Below are 15,721 nucleotides of genomic sequence, written 5' to 3' on the forward strand. Positions count from 1 at the left end.
TTCCCATGCTGTAACTATAAAATATTCTCCTTCCTCTTTTCTGACTGCTTTAACAGTTTTTAGTTTCCCGTTGTCATCCTCGGGCTGCTGCCCAAGTGTGTTATAATTGTTCCCTGTGTGCTGTCAGACAGAGGGATTGTCATCATGTGTGCACCTCACCCCAGCCTGGTGTGTGCTGAGCAAATGGGATCTAGGAAAACACAAGATAAAATCAGAAACTAATGGTACCCGAGAGATGCCTGAGCTCACTGGCCCATCTGAGCTTGTCTGTTCCCCCAACTGGGGTTGTAAGCCATCACCTTAAGGTGCTACAGCCTGTGTAGGAGAGAGGAGAGATACCTGCAAACCCAACACCTCCTTACCAGACGTGGACATTGACCAACCGACCCTAGGGTTGACCTGGAGAGGCAACAATGTTGAAGGAAAAGCATGATTTCACGACTTACTATAAAGCAACAGCAGTGAATACAAGGTGATATTCTCAGAAGAAGACACCAATAGATCAATGGAGTAGAACGAGGGCCCAGAAACAGCCCCATCAATAGAGTCAACTCATCTTTGACCAAAAAGCCAGGGCAATCCACTAGAGCAAAGATAATTTCTTCAACAGATGTTGCTGGAGTAACTGGACATCCACATACAAAACCCCAAAACTTAAAAAAAATAAAACCAAAAACCCAAGAATATAGACACAGATCTTACATCCTTTGGGGGGGGGGGGGGGGAAAGAACTTAAAATGGGTCACAGACCTGAGTGCAAAATACAAAACTACAAAAGTTCTCCAAAAGAAAAGAGAATCCAGATCATCTCGGGCACGGCGGTCGCCTTTTAGACGGAACGCCAAAGGCACGATGCATGAGAAAGCTAACGGATAGGCCGGACTTGATCAAAATGAAGAAAGGATAATGTCAAGAGCACGTGAAGACAACACGCAACATATTTTAGAGAAAATATCTGCCAGAGACACATCTAAAAATAAGCAGTCTATCTGTCTGTCTGTCTGTATGTCTATCTATAATATACAAAGAATTATTAAAAGTCAATGATAAGAGAAGAAATGGCCCCATGTGACCCCATCTGAAAATGTGCAAAAGATCTGCATGACAGCTCGGCAAAGAAGCCATATGATGGCACGAAGGCCTCTGGAAAGGTGCCCCCCAGGCCCCCAGGGAGCATCACATGAACACCCCCATGAGACGGGGTATCCGAATGCCTGGGGTCAGGAGGCTGCGGAACGGTGGTCCGCACGTGAGGGGCCTTGTGCAGGCCTGTGCCTTGCCGGCGGCCTCCCGGTCACTTTGTGGGCTGTGACGGGCGCTTCTCTGAGTGTGACAGGGTACAGCCCGTGCCTCCCCCCCTCCAGGTCCCCGATCTTTGTGGACTCGGGTCTCACGTTTGCCGCCGCCTCGCCTCCCGGAGAACAGTCTGATCTGAGACTTCAAAGGGGTGAAAGAGCGGCAGTCGTGGGGACAGCTGGCGGGTGAGGGCGGGGGGTGGGGGACGCGGGCCCGGCCGTCTGCTCAGATCACGGTGCAGGAATCGTCCCCACTAAGCACACACGCTCACGTGACGGTCTGGTCGCTCTCTGTTCTCCTATTTCCCTCTGCATTGCACAACCCGGAGCGCGCCGTCCGTGACGGGTGATTTGCATGCCGAGGTCTGTCTACACGCGTGTGGACTGTGCAGATTTTAATCTACACCTCATGCAACGTAGCAGCCGCGATCGCAATCCTTCCTGCCTTCTGCGTCTTTTTTTCCCAGGGTGGGACACGACCGGAGGGCGACCTCGCCAGCCAGAGACCCGATTCTCTGAAATGCAACCAGCCCCTTGCTTTCTGCTTGCCTGACATTGTTGCTTTTTTTTTTTTTTTTTTTTTTTAATTCTTTTCCACTTTCAAGCCGCACCCCCTACGCACACGTTCCTCAGCCGGGCCGTCTGAGCGGCACCTGCCAAAGCAGCCTCTGTCTGTGAGGCAGGAAGCCGCTGCATGCAGGCATTAATTAACGTGAAGACGCATTCCGTGAAAGAAAACCCGGCCGGCCTGGGGCAGGGGGTGAGCTGCCAGGAAATAGCACTTTGCAAGCAGCACATAACAGGAATTTCGGGCACTTCCTACCACAACCGAACCACAAACGCAACTGGGTGAATGTGTCAGAGGGGGTTTTTGCAGAATGAGCCCGTGGACGGAGGGGTCGGTGCGCACGCGGTCAACTTGACTGAAGCTGCCCTCTCTTCAACCACGGGGATTGAAATCTTTGCTCTCGGTTAACAGATCGACGTGCCCTGCAAGAGTTTCACCACACCTGGGTTCACGGTACGCGTCCACTTTGCAGCAACGTGGGCTGCAAAGCTGCCAAAGGGAAAAGCAGCCCAACGGACGTTTGAGGAGAGACCAAGTCGTCCCGAGGGTCTCACGCCTGCCTGACCCCGGGGATGGGTCCCTTCCCTTGTCCTCCTGACTCAAACCCCCAGGGACAGGAGCCATTCTGGGTGACATGCCCTGGGTATGTGCACGTTTTCCTGCTTTCCACATAGAGTGGGGACCTGTCTCTAGCGGATTAAAGAGCTGCCCAACATGCCGATGGAGATGACACAGGTGCACCCCGGGTGATGTCAGGAAGGGCTTGGCTTCCAGAGAAGGGCCTTTGATTTTTATTTTTTTTATTTTATTTTTTATTTATTTATGATAGTCACAGAGAGAGAGAGAGGCAGAGACATAGGCAGAGGGAGAAGCAGGCTCTATGCACCGAGAGCCCGATGTGGGATTCGATCCTGGGTCTCCAGGATCGCGCCCTGGGCCAAAGGCAGGCGCTAAACCGCTGCGCCACCCAGGGATCCCGAGAAGGGCCTTTTAAAGAAGGCACCAGGTATGTGTGCAGATCAATATATAGACAATAGAGACAGATAGATGACTGCGGGAACCTGGGGTCAGGTAGAGAGGTAAATAGATCATTGGTGCAGTTGGATGGATGATAGATGATTGATAGGTAGAGGATAGGTGATAGATACAAGATGGATGGATGGATAGATAGGTAGATAGATAGATGATAGATAGATGATGGATGGATAAGAATAGATGGATAGACATATGCAAACATAGATAACAGATAGATATAGATGGAGAGATGGATTGATGAGTAGATATGACGGATGGATGGATGGATGGATAGACGATAGATAAAGAACAGATGGATGAATGGATAAGAGGATCCATGGACGGATGGAAAAGAATAGATAAGGACAGATGGATAGATATAGAGGCATAGATAACAGACAGACATAGATGGACAGGTAGGTGGATGGGTGGATAGCTGATCGATGACGGGCGGGTGGATGATGGCACAGGTAGACAGGTAGGTGATAGACACACAGATGGACTGTCCAGACAAAGAGATGAGGAGGGAGGCACGTCTGCCTCACATAGTTTCCCTCCCTTGCCTCCCTTCAATGCACAATTCATCATCCTGCTTAAGAGAGACCTCACTTGTTAATTGAAGCTCATCTGCAGGTCCCCCCTCCACAGGTAAAATTGATATGAAATGAGATGTTTATTGTCTCATCAAACAAGCAGGCTCGTGACATGAATGGAAGGAAAACTTGGGTGACTTGGGGGTGGGGGAGGGGGAAATCCCCCACGTAGACCCATTTATGGTTTTTTCCATGTGAAGTTAATGGCCTGCCCTATGGTGTGGTGTGTCCCATGGGGGGCGTGATGGCCTAGTGATGAGAGCCTAGCCTGGGAGGGGATGTGGTTAGTGAGACCTGGGTTCAAGACCCAGCTCTTCCAGTGGGAGCTGGATGGCCCTGGGCAGGAACCGCCCTCTGTGAGCCCAGTTTCCACTGTGGAGGATGGGACCGTATTGCTTTTCTGTGCCTGCGGCAACATGGGACCACAAGTTGGGAATTTAAAACAATAGGAATGTTCTCTGTTCCAGCTCTGGAGGCCAGGAGTCCCAAATCAGGTGTCAGCAGGGCCGGCTCCTTATGAAGGAGGGTTCTATGAGCAAGTGAGCTCTTCCTCAAGTAAGATGGTGAACGGTGCATTGAAGCAAAGGCAGTGGAGGGGGAAGTGTTCCACGTGGATGTTCCCACCCGCCTATGTAGACTGTGCATGCATCTATGCACCGATATGTGTGACCTGTGTATCATCTACCTGTCATCTCTGCCCATCCATCCATCCGTCCATCATCTCCATTCATTCATCATCCATCATCATCCATCCATCCATCCATCCACTCAATCATCTATCATCTCCATTCATTCACTATTCATCATCCATCCATCATCCATCCATCAATCATCTTCATTCATTCATCATCCATCATCCATCCATCCATCCATCCATCCATCCATCCATCCATCCACCCAATCATCTATCATCTCCATTCATTCACTATTCATCATCCATCCATCATCCATCATCCATCCATCCATCATCCATCCATCAATCATCTCCATTCATCCATCATAATCATCCATCCATCAGTCCATCTATATATTTATGTATATACATATCTGTCATCTCCATCCATCATCCATCCATCTACCCATCCATATGTATCTATCTATCCATCCATCTTCTGTGTATCTAATTTATTTATCTAGGGATCCCTGGGTGGTGCAGCGGTTTAGCGCCTGCCTTTGGCCCAGGGCGTGATCCTGGAGACCCGGGATCGAATCCCACATCGGGCTCCTGGTGCATGGAGCCTGCTTCTCCCTCTGCCTGTGTCTCTGCCTCTCTCTCTCTCTGTGTGTGACTATCATAAATAAATAAAATTTAAAAAAAATTTATAATTTATTTATCTATCTCCAACATCTACCATCTCTTTCCATCCATCCCTCATCCATCAGTCCATTTATCTACCCATCTATATCTATCTATCTATCTATCTATCTATCTATCTATCTATCTATCTATATCATCTCCATCCATCTAACCATCATCCATCTGTTCATCCATCCATCCAATCTATGGATTTGTGTATCTATCTAGCCATCCATCTATTATCCATCAGTCCATCTGTCCACCTATATGTTATCTATCATCTATCTACCTACCTACCTACCTACCTACCTATCACTTAGCAGTTCTGCTCCTGCGTAAACCCCAAGAGAAATGAAGACCATGTGTCCCCACACAAACATGTAGGCCCATGAGCATAACAGCACGATTCAAACCAGCCAAAAGGTGGAAACAACCCAAATTTCGATCAACGGGTGGATGCATGAGCAGAAGACGGTCCATGCACACAATGGAATATGACCCAGCCATGAAAAAGGGGTGATGCTCCGACACCTGCTACCACATGATTGGACCTGGAAAAGACGATGCTCAGGGAGATAAGCAGTCGCTAAAGGCCACACTCTGTGTCATCCTATTTACATGAAACGTCCAGGACAGGGAAACCCACAGAGAGAGAGCAGATTGGTGGTCACCTGGGGCTTCCAAGAAAGAGGGGGAGGGGACTGCACTGTGGGGATGGGGTCTCCCTGCGGAGGAGAATGTTCTGGAACGCGATACAGGTGGTGGCTGTACTCCGTCGTGAATGTACTGAATGCCTCTGAATTGTCTACTTTAACAGGTTGCTTGTGTGCCGTGTGGATTATATCTCGATACAGACAAATGCCTCACGCACGGCGGTGGGGAGAAGCCTGAGGACATTAAGGTTTAACTTCCCTGTGTCCTAGCGGGCTCTCGCGCCCGGGTCCTCCTGGCTCCCTGCTCACCGCTCCCCCCACCCCCGGTTTGCCCCTCTGAGACTTCCCTCTCTTTGCTCAGGCGTCCCCACCCTGCCAGTCACTGCTGAGGTGTCTGGAGCTGACCGCCCACGTGTCCTGGCCTGTGGTCACCGCGGCCAGTTGAACCCGTGGTGTGACCTGAGCAAAGAGGAAGGGGTGACAACAGCCACCTTCACTCATTACACAACACTTTCTCCCAGGAAGCCAGTGTTTACGGGTTCGAGGTTCCCAGGGGGCTCTGTTGTTCTCATTTCCTTCAATCCCAAGGCCACAGACAGCCACCTTCCTGGCACGGGTCTCGGGGTGACGGGAAGGCTGGGGCGGAGCGCCGGCCCGTGCAGAGCTTGCAAACCCGTTCTGCTAGAGCCGTCCTCACAACACGCGCCTCTAGGACACAGGCGCACGTCTCCCCTCCTCGGGTGGAGAATCCCGCACGCCCTGCGCAGTGATGCGTGAGCCCGGCACGCCGTCCCGTCTCAGCTCTGCCCGTGCGCCGTGTCCAGCTTCAGGGTGCGAACCCCGGGCGGGGGCACAAGTCAGAACACGGAGACACGAGAGCGGAGGGGGTGAGCAGCGTCCCCTTGTTTGGGGAGGCCCCCCGGGGGTCCCCAGCCTCGTGCACATGCAGAAAGGCTTGGGGGAGCCCACGGGCCTTCTGCTGGCACGTCCCTGGGGGGAAGCAGTGAGGCCGGTCCGTGCACAGCGGCTCTGAACACACGTCGCGAGGGATGTTCCCAGCTTCCACCTCGGGCGCACAGGACACGCTGGATGCCTCCCTCGCGCACCGTGGTGGCCCGGGGCCGAGATGCGCTGTAGGCCCTCCCCGGGGGGACCTGCTCCCCGAGGCACCACCGTCTCCCTGCCGTTCCTGTGCCAACGCAGCCCATCACCGCTCCACGGGCACGGGCCTGGGGTCCCTCCCCGCCGGCCCGCGTGCGCCCTGTCCTCTCTGACACCCGTGCACGTGGCACGGAAGTGATGCCGCTGGCTCAGGCTCCCCTCCAGGCCTGGCCGGTGACAGCTCTGTCCTGACTTTAGACACGGACACACGGGGCCTTCTCCCTAAATGCAGAATGGGGGAGTGCAGGCCACATGGCACCATCTCTAGCATGAGGGAGATGGCGAGGGGGGGGGGTTGGGCGGGGGACAGAATGAGAGAGGGACACAGGAAGCGTGAGGGCGTGATGGATGAACGGAGGGATGGCCCTAGGCACGTTCGCCCAGCACCTCCGAGCACCCTGGGACGGCAGCCCCAGCTCTTTGAACTCTGTCTGCTGTCCACCTGCTGCAAGGACACCTGAGTCCCCTCCCCTAATGTCCCCCTGCTGCAGGGACACTTGGGTTCCCTCCCCTCAGGTCCCCCTTCTGCAGGGACACCTGGGTCCCCTCCCCGAATGTCCCCCTGCTGCTGTGACACCTGGGTCCCCTCCCCTCAGGCTCCCCTTCTGCAGGGACACCTGGGTCCCCTCCCCTAATGTGCCCCTGCTGCAGGGGCACCTGGGTCCTCCCCTCCCCTCAGGTCCCCCTTCTGCAGGGACACCTGGGTCCCCTCCCCTAATGTCTTCCTGCTGCAGGGACACCTGGGTCTCCTCCCCCTAATGTCCTCCTGCTGCAGGGACACCTGGGTCCCTTCCCCTCATGTTCCCCTGCTGCAGGGACTCCTGGGGCCCCTTCTTGTCATCGCCCTGCTGCAGTGACACCTGAGTCCCTTCCCCTAATGTCCCCCTGCTGCAAGGACACCTGAGTCCCTTCTCCCTCATGTCTCCTTGCTGCAGGGACACCAGGGTCCTCTCCTCTCATGTCCCTGTGCTGCAGTGACACCAGAGTCCCATCTCCGTCATGTCCCCCTGCTGCAGAGACAGCTGGGTCCCCTCCCTGTCATATCGCCCTCTGCAGGGACTCCTGGGGCCCTTTCCTGTCATCCCCCTGCTGCGGGGACACCTGGGAACCCTCCACCTCAAGGCGCCCTGGGAGGAGGGGTGTCTTTCCCATTTGCAATCTGCTCTCTCTGGGGTGGGTCCAGCCAGTCAGGGCCCCGTGTCTGTCCACACCGGGCGCCTGGACTGCCCCCCCCCCCCACATGACAGACGGGGACGGTTCCGGGCTGAAACAGCGGAGGTGACAGAGCAGGCGCTGAGCACCACTGCTGTGCTGGATCCAGCCACACCTGATGCCCACCGCGTTTCCAGTTACCCCCTTTGACAGTTTCCTCTGGACCCGAGACGGCAGGAGTCAAGCGTGTTGTGAGCGACCGCAAGCCTGGTGCTCGTGCCCGGGGAGCCGGGTCTCCTCACGTCGGGAACAGGATTCCAGAGCAGCCCACCGCGCCCGCCCCGACGCCCTGGGTGCACATCCATGCCCCTGCCTGAGGCCCCCACCTCGCCCTCTGTTCACTTTGGGCCAGATCTGGGCAGATCCCAAGGGTCGTGGCCTTGGCCACCAGGGCCCCAGCACCTGCCTCGTGACAGCGCTCAGGACCCAGCCCCCGTGGCCGCGGCCCCCACGGCCACCCGCCCGCCCTCCGCCTCAGCACGATGTGCAAAAGTCGAAAACAACATCCCCCCCGCCCTGGTGAAACCAAAACCAGAAAGAAATAAGAGGGAAAGAGAGAAAAGGAAAGAGAGACAGAAAGAAGAAGAAAGGCCGGAAGGCAGGTGTTGGGACAAGGGTCACACGGGCCGAGGGGCGCGCGGTCGCAGGATGTGAGGGGGTGACTCTGGAGCCCCCGTGCCCCACGGACACCGCGCCATCCCGCAGCATCCGGCAGGTGCACCGGGGAGGCTCTGGGCTGTGGCCCCGGGCGCCGGCAGAGTCTCTAGGGGGTCCCCGTGGCGGGGCGGTCTCCCGGTGGCAAGGCCCCCACGACTTACGGCGACAGTCCTGGGCGAGCTGACCCCGTGGGGCTTGTGTGCACCGAGCGCTGCGGACCCTCCGGCGGCTGCAGAGGCGGCTGTCACCTTGCAGAAGGACGCGCGGCCACCGGGCCCTGCTGTCCGTCCCCCCCAGAGACCGCGACAGGGTCCCCAATCCTCTCGGGGGGGGACCCAGCCGGCTGCTGCTAACGGCAGCTTGTCATCTGGAGATTTAATTCGTCGCAAAAAGTTCATGAAAGGCGGAGCCCTGGGGCACAACCGCAGGGCATGGAAAAACTTCCTCTTTTTCACAGCGACTCCCGTGGGCGGCACATGGGGGGGGCGGGGGGGGGACAGGGTGCCCTGGGTCACTGCAGGGGGTTTTGCATATTTTTTTTATATGCAAGTTTAAAAAAAAGTGATGAAAAATAAGGTTTCAGTGGAGTTGTCCGGGGCGCACGCGCAGAACACGTCTAAAACCGCTCGCTTTTGCTCCACTTTTCACACAGATGTGTCCACTTGGCTGCGGAAGAGCTCAGCCGGCCGCGTGGGATTCCCAAGTGGGCAGCTGAACCCTGTCGCCCCCCTTAGGGCTGGCAGCCTCAGGGGGGATTGGATGCGCGAGCGGGGTCACTAGAGAGGCGGCGAGGGCACAAGGAGGTCAGCAGGGTGGCCCTGACCCCAGAGCAATGGGGTCCTTATAGGAACGGGGGAGACACCCCCGTGAGCACGCGGCGTCTACACCCCGCGGACCTCAGACCGCGCGTGTGGGCCCAGGATCCCTAAATCTCCGCTGCCCAAGCCGCCCCAGGTGTGCGCACGCATGAGCACCTGCAGGGGATGGCGCGTGGGGTGAGCGCGAGCCTGGCTGCCCTCGGAGACGTGCGGGATGCGCTCCGCGCTTCAGGCACGAGCCTCCCCCCACCCGGCACCCAGGAACGGAGCCGCCGCTGCCCCAGGGACGGACGGGGACACCTGTTGGTGCCTCCGTGACACGTGTGATGCTCCCCTCGCCCAACGCAGCGGGGAGGGGGGTCGGCGCGGGTGCGGCCTGCAGCCTGCAGCGCGCACCTGTGCTCTCCCGCCGCCCTGCGTGCAAAGCCCCACGCGGGGCTCCCCGGGCTCCAATCCACGGGCGCGCTGGGCACCTGGACGCCGGCGCCTCCGGGCCCCGTGTCCCTCCGCCGTCCGCTGAGCCTGCCGAGCGCCCCGAGGTCGCCACCCTGACTTTCTCTCTCCTGCCGCTCTTGCCCCACAAAGGCCCCGTGATGCACGGTCCGCGCGGCCGGGCCGACCCAGGGGCACCTGCCCACCTCCACGCGGGTCAGCCGACCAGCATACGGCTGGCAACCCCCCAATATCGTCCACAAACGCCCCAACCCCTCCGTTTGCAAAGCATCCGAACCTGGGCCCCGGGGATTCGCCTGCGGGACGCGCGCGCTGGGGTGCGGTTCCCGGGCTGAGACCACGGCACATGCGGGTTTCGAGGTGTTGGGGTCGCAGCGCGGCCTGCCCGCGTGCCCTGCAGGTTGTAGGGCCACAGATGGGGTTGAGGGCCCCGTAGGAAGCCCGGGGACAGCCTGGCTGCGGAGGACCCGATGTTCAGCGGGAGGCTGCGCGCGCCGCGGAGGATTTGCGCACCTGCTCATCCCCGCTGCGCACGTGGCGCGTCCTCACTCCTGGTCGTAGCGGGGTCAGGAACCCGCGGGGTGTCGAGTTCGATTCTTCAGGGTGTGTCCGCAGCACTGGGGTCCCCGGACGCCGGGGTCGCTCTGCTTTGAAGATCCTTTGAGCGCCCGATACGCCGGACGTGGTCCGCGTGCGCGCGCGCCCGGTGGATGTGGATGGTGACGCCGCCTTCAAAACGAAGGATGCTCCGCACCTGCTGTGATCCTGCACCTGCTATGACGTCACTGCATCCTCGGGACGTGGCGCTTGGTGACACGGCCCAGACCCTGTGTGATCCCACGTATATGGGGCCCCAGGCGCTGTCAGGTCCGCGCATGGCGGGCCCCAGGGGGGATGAGGAGCCGCCGAGCGCCCTGATGGGAACAGCGGGTGCCTCGCATGTGGTCCACGCAGTCCCTGCAAGTCGCAGATGTGGGCGGGACGGGGAAAAAACCTAAATGCTCCGGGTGCTCTTTTTGAGGGTTAGGTGCAGCTTGCAGTTCCCAGACGAAACCCGGACGCGAGGCACCGCGGGTGTCCTCAGCAGGTGTCGCCCAGGGCAGGCCTCGCAGTACACCCAGGGAGTCAGGGCCCCACATTGTGGGCGCCCAGGGGCTTCCCGGGAGCAGGGACTTTCAGGGTGAGCCCAGAGAGTCCCCGGCGGCAGGGCCAGGCTGGTCACACCTCCTCCCCCCGACGTGAGCGGGATGTCCCCGGCGGGAGGGAAGTGATCCCGACCTCGGGGCCTTCCCAGCTGCCGTCCAGTGGGGCGGGGGCGCCCAGCTCTCGCTTCTGTCCTGCGGGATGCGGGCGGGGGGTTTCGACCTGAGGTTTTCACCAGCCCCGGGGGGTGCAGGGACCCGGCGTGGGGTGTGTGCGTGTGTCCTGGGGCCGGCGGGGTTGGGGGGTCGCGGTCAGCTCTCCCCTCCCGCCTTGTGAGTGTGTGTTTGTGGGGGGCCTGCATGGTGATTCCCGGGGCGACACTGCAGGTGGTGGAGGTGTCGGGAGTCGCGGGCAGCGTCCCGCCGGGGGAGGGAGCTTGCCCGTCCCCATACTTCTGTTAGGGTTTCACTTCTGTATTTGCCCGGGAAGCCTTTTCTAGGCTGGCGGGGCCGTCGCCGCCGCGTGCCCACGGCAAACACCACGGGTCCACGTATCCATGTTCTCATCTGCTCCGCTCTGGCTCCCTCCCCCACCCCAACCTGGGGCTGCTGTTGGGGACAACGGGCCCCACCTGGGGCCGGTTCCTCTTTCTGCTCACCTTCACCAGCCCTGGCTGTTTCCCCCACATGCACCCTGCTGGGCGGCTCTGCACCTCTTGCTCTGCCCACGCCTTGGACCCAACCGGGGGTCCCCCCTGTGGGACAGCCCGTGGCCCTGCGAGGAACCAGACCCCGCTCACCGCGTCCACCCAGCAAGCCCTCATTCAGCGCCTCCAATGTGGTGGGAGGGTGACCCCAAAAGGACCTGTGCCCATCCCGACCCCCGGAGCCTGTGGATGGGGCTTTACTGGGGAACTGGGCGGGGGGCTCTTTGCAGATGCGATGAACTCACGGACCCGGGATGAGCTCACCCTGGGTCGCGTGGTCCTTACAAGTCCAATGGCAGGTGTCCTTGTAACATCAATAGGAGGAGAGACACAGAGAAGGGGCCCCGTGACGATGGCGGCCGGGACGGGAGGGACGCAGCAGCAGCCCGGGGACGCCTGGGGCCCCGGAAGCGTGATCCCTGCGTCTGCACGTTCTGAGCCTAGTGTCGTCTTAGGGACGTGCCTGAAAGGCTTTGGTCTCTGACCCCGTGCAAGTCACAGCCGTAAAAGCAGGTGTGCACGCGTGTGTTTCGCTTCCTGTCCGCCGGGCCGGCCTCCGGGCTCAAAGGCTGCTTCTGAGTCGGCAGACATCGTGGTCCCGCTGATGCGAGGGACGTGAATACATCCCATGCTCTGACCCGCCACGATGAGACCCGGTGGTGAGAAACGTCGCCGATGTCACTTCCCAAACGAGCTTGGACTGCGGCCAAGGTTTTCCCACACTCGGAATAACACGGAACGTCGCCCCGCGAAAGGCGCAGCTTCAGCTCCTGTCCACGTCCCTTCGGCGCTGCAGCCGGCACGCCCAGGAGGAGGACTCGGTGTCCCCGTGCGGAGCCTCCACGACTTGCTCCAGCAACGTCTTGGCCAAGTCGTGGGGTGACACGTCCACCTGCAGGGGGTGCGGAAATCGTGCACAATCTGTGGGATTCCCCGCCATGAATCCACAAACCGGTGGCAAATGGTCCTGCCACGTTGAAAAGTGTCCGTGCGTCCAACTGGCAGCTCTTCCCTCTCTGGGACGGGAAGGATGGAGGATTTTAAAGGGATTTTAAAGGGATTTTAAAGGGATTTTAAAGGGAAAATGTCCGTTTTGTCGTCAGCCTCCCGTGAATCCAGAGCTTCCCCTGCGCAGGCCTGTGCACGAGTCACTTCCCCGGCCATCGACACAGGTGCCCCCAGGACCGCGACGCGGGATCCTTCACATTTCGGGGTCCTGGTGTAGGATATGAGTGAGCTGGGCATCTCCTCCGGGGCCGCCGGGGGACGCGTCCTAGTCGGGTTTCTCCTCTTCTTCACGGAGAATTTACCACTTTCGGAGCTCGCGTTTCAGTCCCACGTCGCTCGGAAAAGAAACCGCCTTATCTCGGTTGTCACCAGCTGATCTAAAACGAGCTGTGTCCTCGCCACCCCCCTCCCCAGCACGCTGCCCCCTCCCCAACGGGGGCGAGATCCCGGGTGCCCTGGGCATCTCCGACCCCTTGCGCCCTCAGTCTTCGCACACAGAGACACGGAGACTCCGAGCCGGGAGGGCGCAGCGCTGGGAGAGGCGGCCTTGGTTTGTAGGCGGCCGCGCGGGCGTCAGGTCAGACAACCTCCAACGGGCTTTTGTGTTTTCCAGAAGGGCGATCTGGGTGACGGGGTGCTCCGGGCTTCAGGGTCCGTGTGCAAGGCGGGGGAACCCGGAGCTCACGGCCATCCCGGCCGAACGGTCTTTGCAACCAACGGGGAGCATCTCGCCGGGAATGTGCCCGCCCCCACCTCGCCGCAGCCCCCCCAGACCACTGGGGGCCCGAGAACTTCCGCTCCCCCAACAATCCCCCCCGCTAACCTTCCTACCTACGGCGACGCCGGGCGCCCAGTCGTTACCGAAGGCAGCTCGGGGCTCGCAGCCGCGCGTTCAGTGATCCGTGACCCGATGGAACTTAACCGCGGGGCTGGGGATCTCACACGTGTGTCGGGAATCTTCGTTTTGTTCTGTTGAGTTTAGCTGCTCCCTGGTTCTGACGGGTCTGCCCGGGAGGCCGACACGTGGCCGCGACGCCGTTGGGGGCAAACGAGCGCTGCTTTCAGAAGGTGATTCCGCGACCCGAGGCGGCGCTGGCTCTGCCGGGACTGATGGGAAATGGTGGGCGTTTGGCAGCCACTTCCCAGCGGGTGCAGCTGAGGTGAGCCCTTAAAACAACCCTGTGCAGCGGGCGCCAGCGTTACCCCAACCCGGGATCCCACAGCTATAGGATAAGCCCCACGTATTTTTTCCTCCCATTCTGTACATGTTTCCCCCCCCCCCCAGTTTTACTGATGTCATTTCATCATTTCCCCTTTTTTAAAAAATTTATTTATTCATGAGAGACACAGAGAGACGTAGAGACACAGGCAGAGGGAGAAGCAGGCTCCCTGCGGGGAACCTAACGTGGGACTCGATCCCAGGACTCCAGGGTCATGACCTGAGCCAAAAGCGGATGCTCGGCCACTGAGCCACCCAGGTGCCCCTCATCATTTCCTTCTTTCTCCCTTATTTTGGATTCAGCTCGTCCTTTCTAGGTCCTTCAGATGGAATCTTGGGCCGTGAGCACGGAGATCTTTCTTCTTGTGTCACGTATGGATTCGAGGCTACGAATTTGCCTCTGTTCCCCGCTTTGGTTCCACCCACGAGGTGCTTTGATGCCCTGGGTCTTAATCATCCCGTGCGTGACCCTCACACTGTAACAACCACCACAGGCTTCACACGGCAGACGTCTGTGCTCTTGCCCTCGTCGTGGCCGGAACCCCACATCCGTTTCCCCAGCTGCACATTGACGCGTTGGCAGAGCTGGTTCCTCGTGGCTGTGCTAAGGGAAAAATCCATTTCCCCGCCTTTTCCAGATCCCGGAGGCGCCTACAGCATTGTCCCTACCACGTGGGGACGAGGATGTGGGCACCTCTGGGGCTGTGTCTGCCGGCGACGCCAATCATTCAAAAATCCTTCCAGGTTTTATCACCATTTTTGGCCTGAGGGTTACTCAGAAGGGTCCAGCAGTGGAAGACTCTAGGGTCAGCCGTTTGTTAACGGTTTCCAGCTCAGTCGGGGTGGGAAAGCCACATAGGGAAAGCGTTCAAGCCTTTGAAATGTGTGAGGTTTGCTGCAGACCCAGCAGACCCCCTCTTTGGCGACTGGGCAGAGCTGATCCTTACGCCCGTGGGGTCCAGCATTTAGATAAGGAAATCCAGGCCTGAGGCCTGAGGCCTGTCCATATAATCCTCATCATGGCTTCTGACCCCTGGGGCACCCCATTGGATAGCTGACGGGAGACCCGATGCCATGGAGCAGTGCGTGCCCATCCGTCTGTCCCTACAAGGCCCCAGCTGGAGGTGGTTCTGGACACCGCAAGTCCCCCCCCGCCCCCCGCCAAAGCCGTCCACACACCACACTGAGGCCCGCAGGCCAACGAGGGCTACAGGGGAGACAGGCCATCCTCCCCCAGACGCCGGTGGTGTTTTCTCCTCTGAGGGACTGGTCTCCACTTCTGAGAACTCGCAGGTTGGGGGCAGGAAGCAGAGAAGAAAACCACGGTGGTTGGCGTCCTGACGCCGTGTAGGAACTCGTCCCGACGGTACGGGCTTCCTGCGGTTACTACAAAGACTACCTGCATCTGCGACTTATTTTCTCATGGAAGAATGAGCCGATGATACTTGTGTCTCCCCGTCTTGGAGGCTGAGGGTCTGAGATCTAGGGTGGGGGGCGAGGCTGGTTCCTCTTGAGGTCTCTCTCCTTGACGTGTAGACCCCAACTTCTCCCTGTGTCCTCCCGTGGTCATTCCTCTGGGTCTGCGTCCAAATTTCTCCCTTTTATAAGGACACCGGTCATATCAGAGTAGGGACCCACCATACTCCACGGTGACCTCGTTTTACCTAATGACACCTGCAACACCCCTATGACTGGGGTCCTATCCTGAGTCTCGGGGTGAGGCCTCCAACTGCTGAATTCTCCAGGGATGGAATTCACCCCATAATAACCCGGTCCCGGGATCCCTGGGTGGCGCAGCGGTTTGGCGCCTGCCTTTGGCCCAGGGCGCGATCCTGGAGACCCGGGATCGAATCCCACATCGGGCTCCCGGTGCATGGAGCCTGCTTCTCCCTCCGCCTGTGTCTCTGCCTCTCTCTCTCTCTCT

The 15,721-nt window shown here is 58.8% G+C and overlaps 1 protein-coding gene across 2 annotated transcripts in view; it reads right to left on the minus strand.

Moving 5' to 3' along the window:
• P2RY8 (P2Y receptor family member 8) overlaps window positions 1–15,721 on the minus strand; it is a 36,787-nt gene that overhangs the window by 11,375 nt on the left and 9,691 nt on the right. Inside the window, exon 1 of one of the 2 annotated variants that reach the window (XM_072743876.1) lies at window positions 8,612–8,809. The exons of the other annotated variant lie outside the window; for it this stretch is intronic. The gene's annotated coding sequence lies outside the window, so the exon portion shown is untranslated. Of the gene's footprint in view, window positions 1–8,611; window positions 8,810–15,721 lie in introns of those variants that run through there. 2 annotated transcript variants of the gene reach the window in all.

This window comes from Vulpes vulpes, chromosome X, assembly GCF_048418805.1.
Source record: "Vulpes vulpes isolate BD-2025 chromosome X, VulVul3, whole genome shotgun sequence".
In the NCBI taxonomy this organism is placed as follows: domain Eukaryota; kingdom Metazoa; phylum Chordata; class Mammalia; order Carnivora; family Canidae; genus Vulpes; species Vulpes vulpes.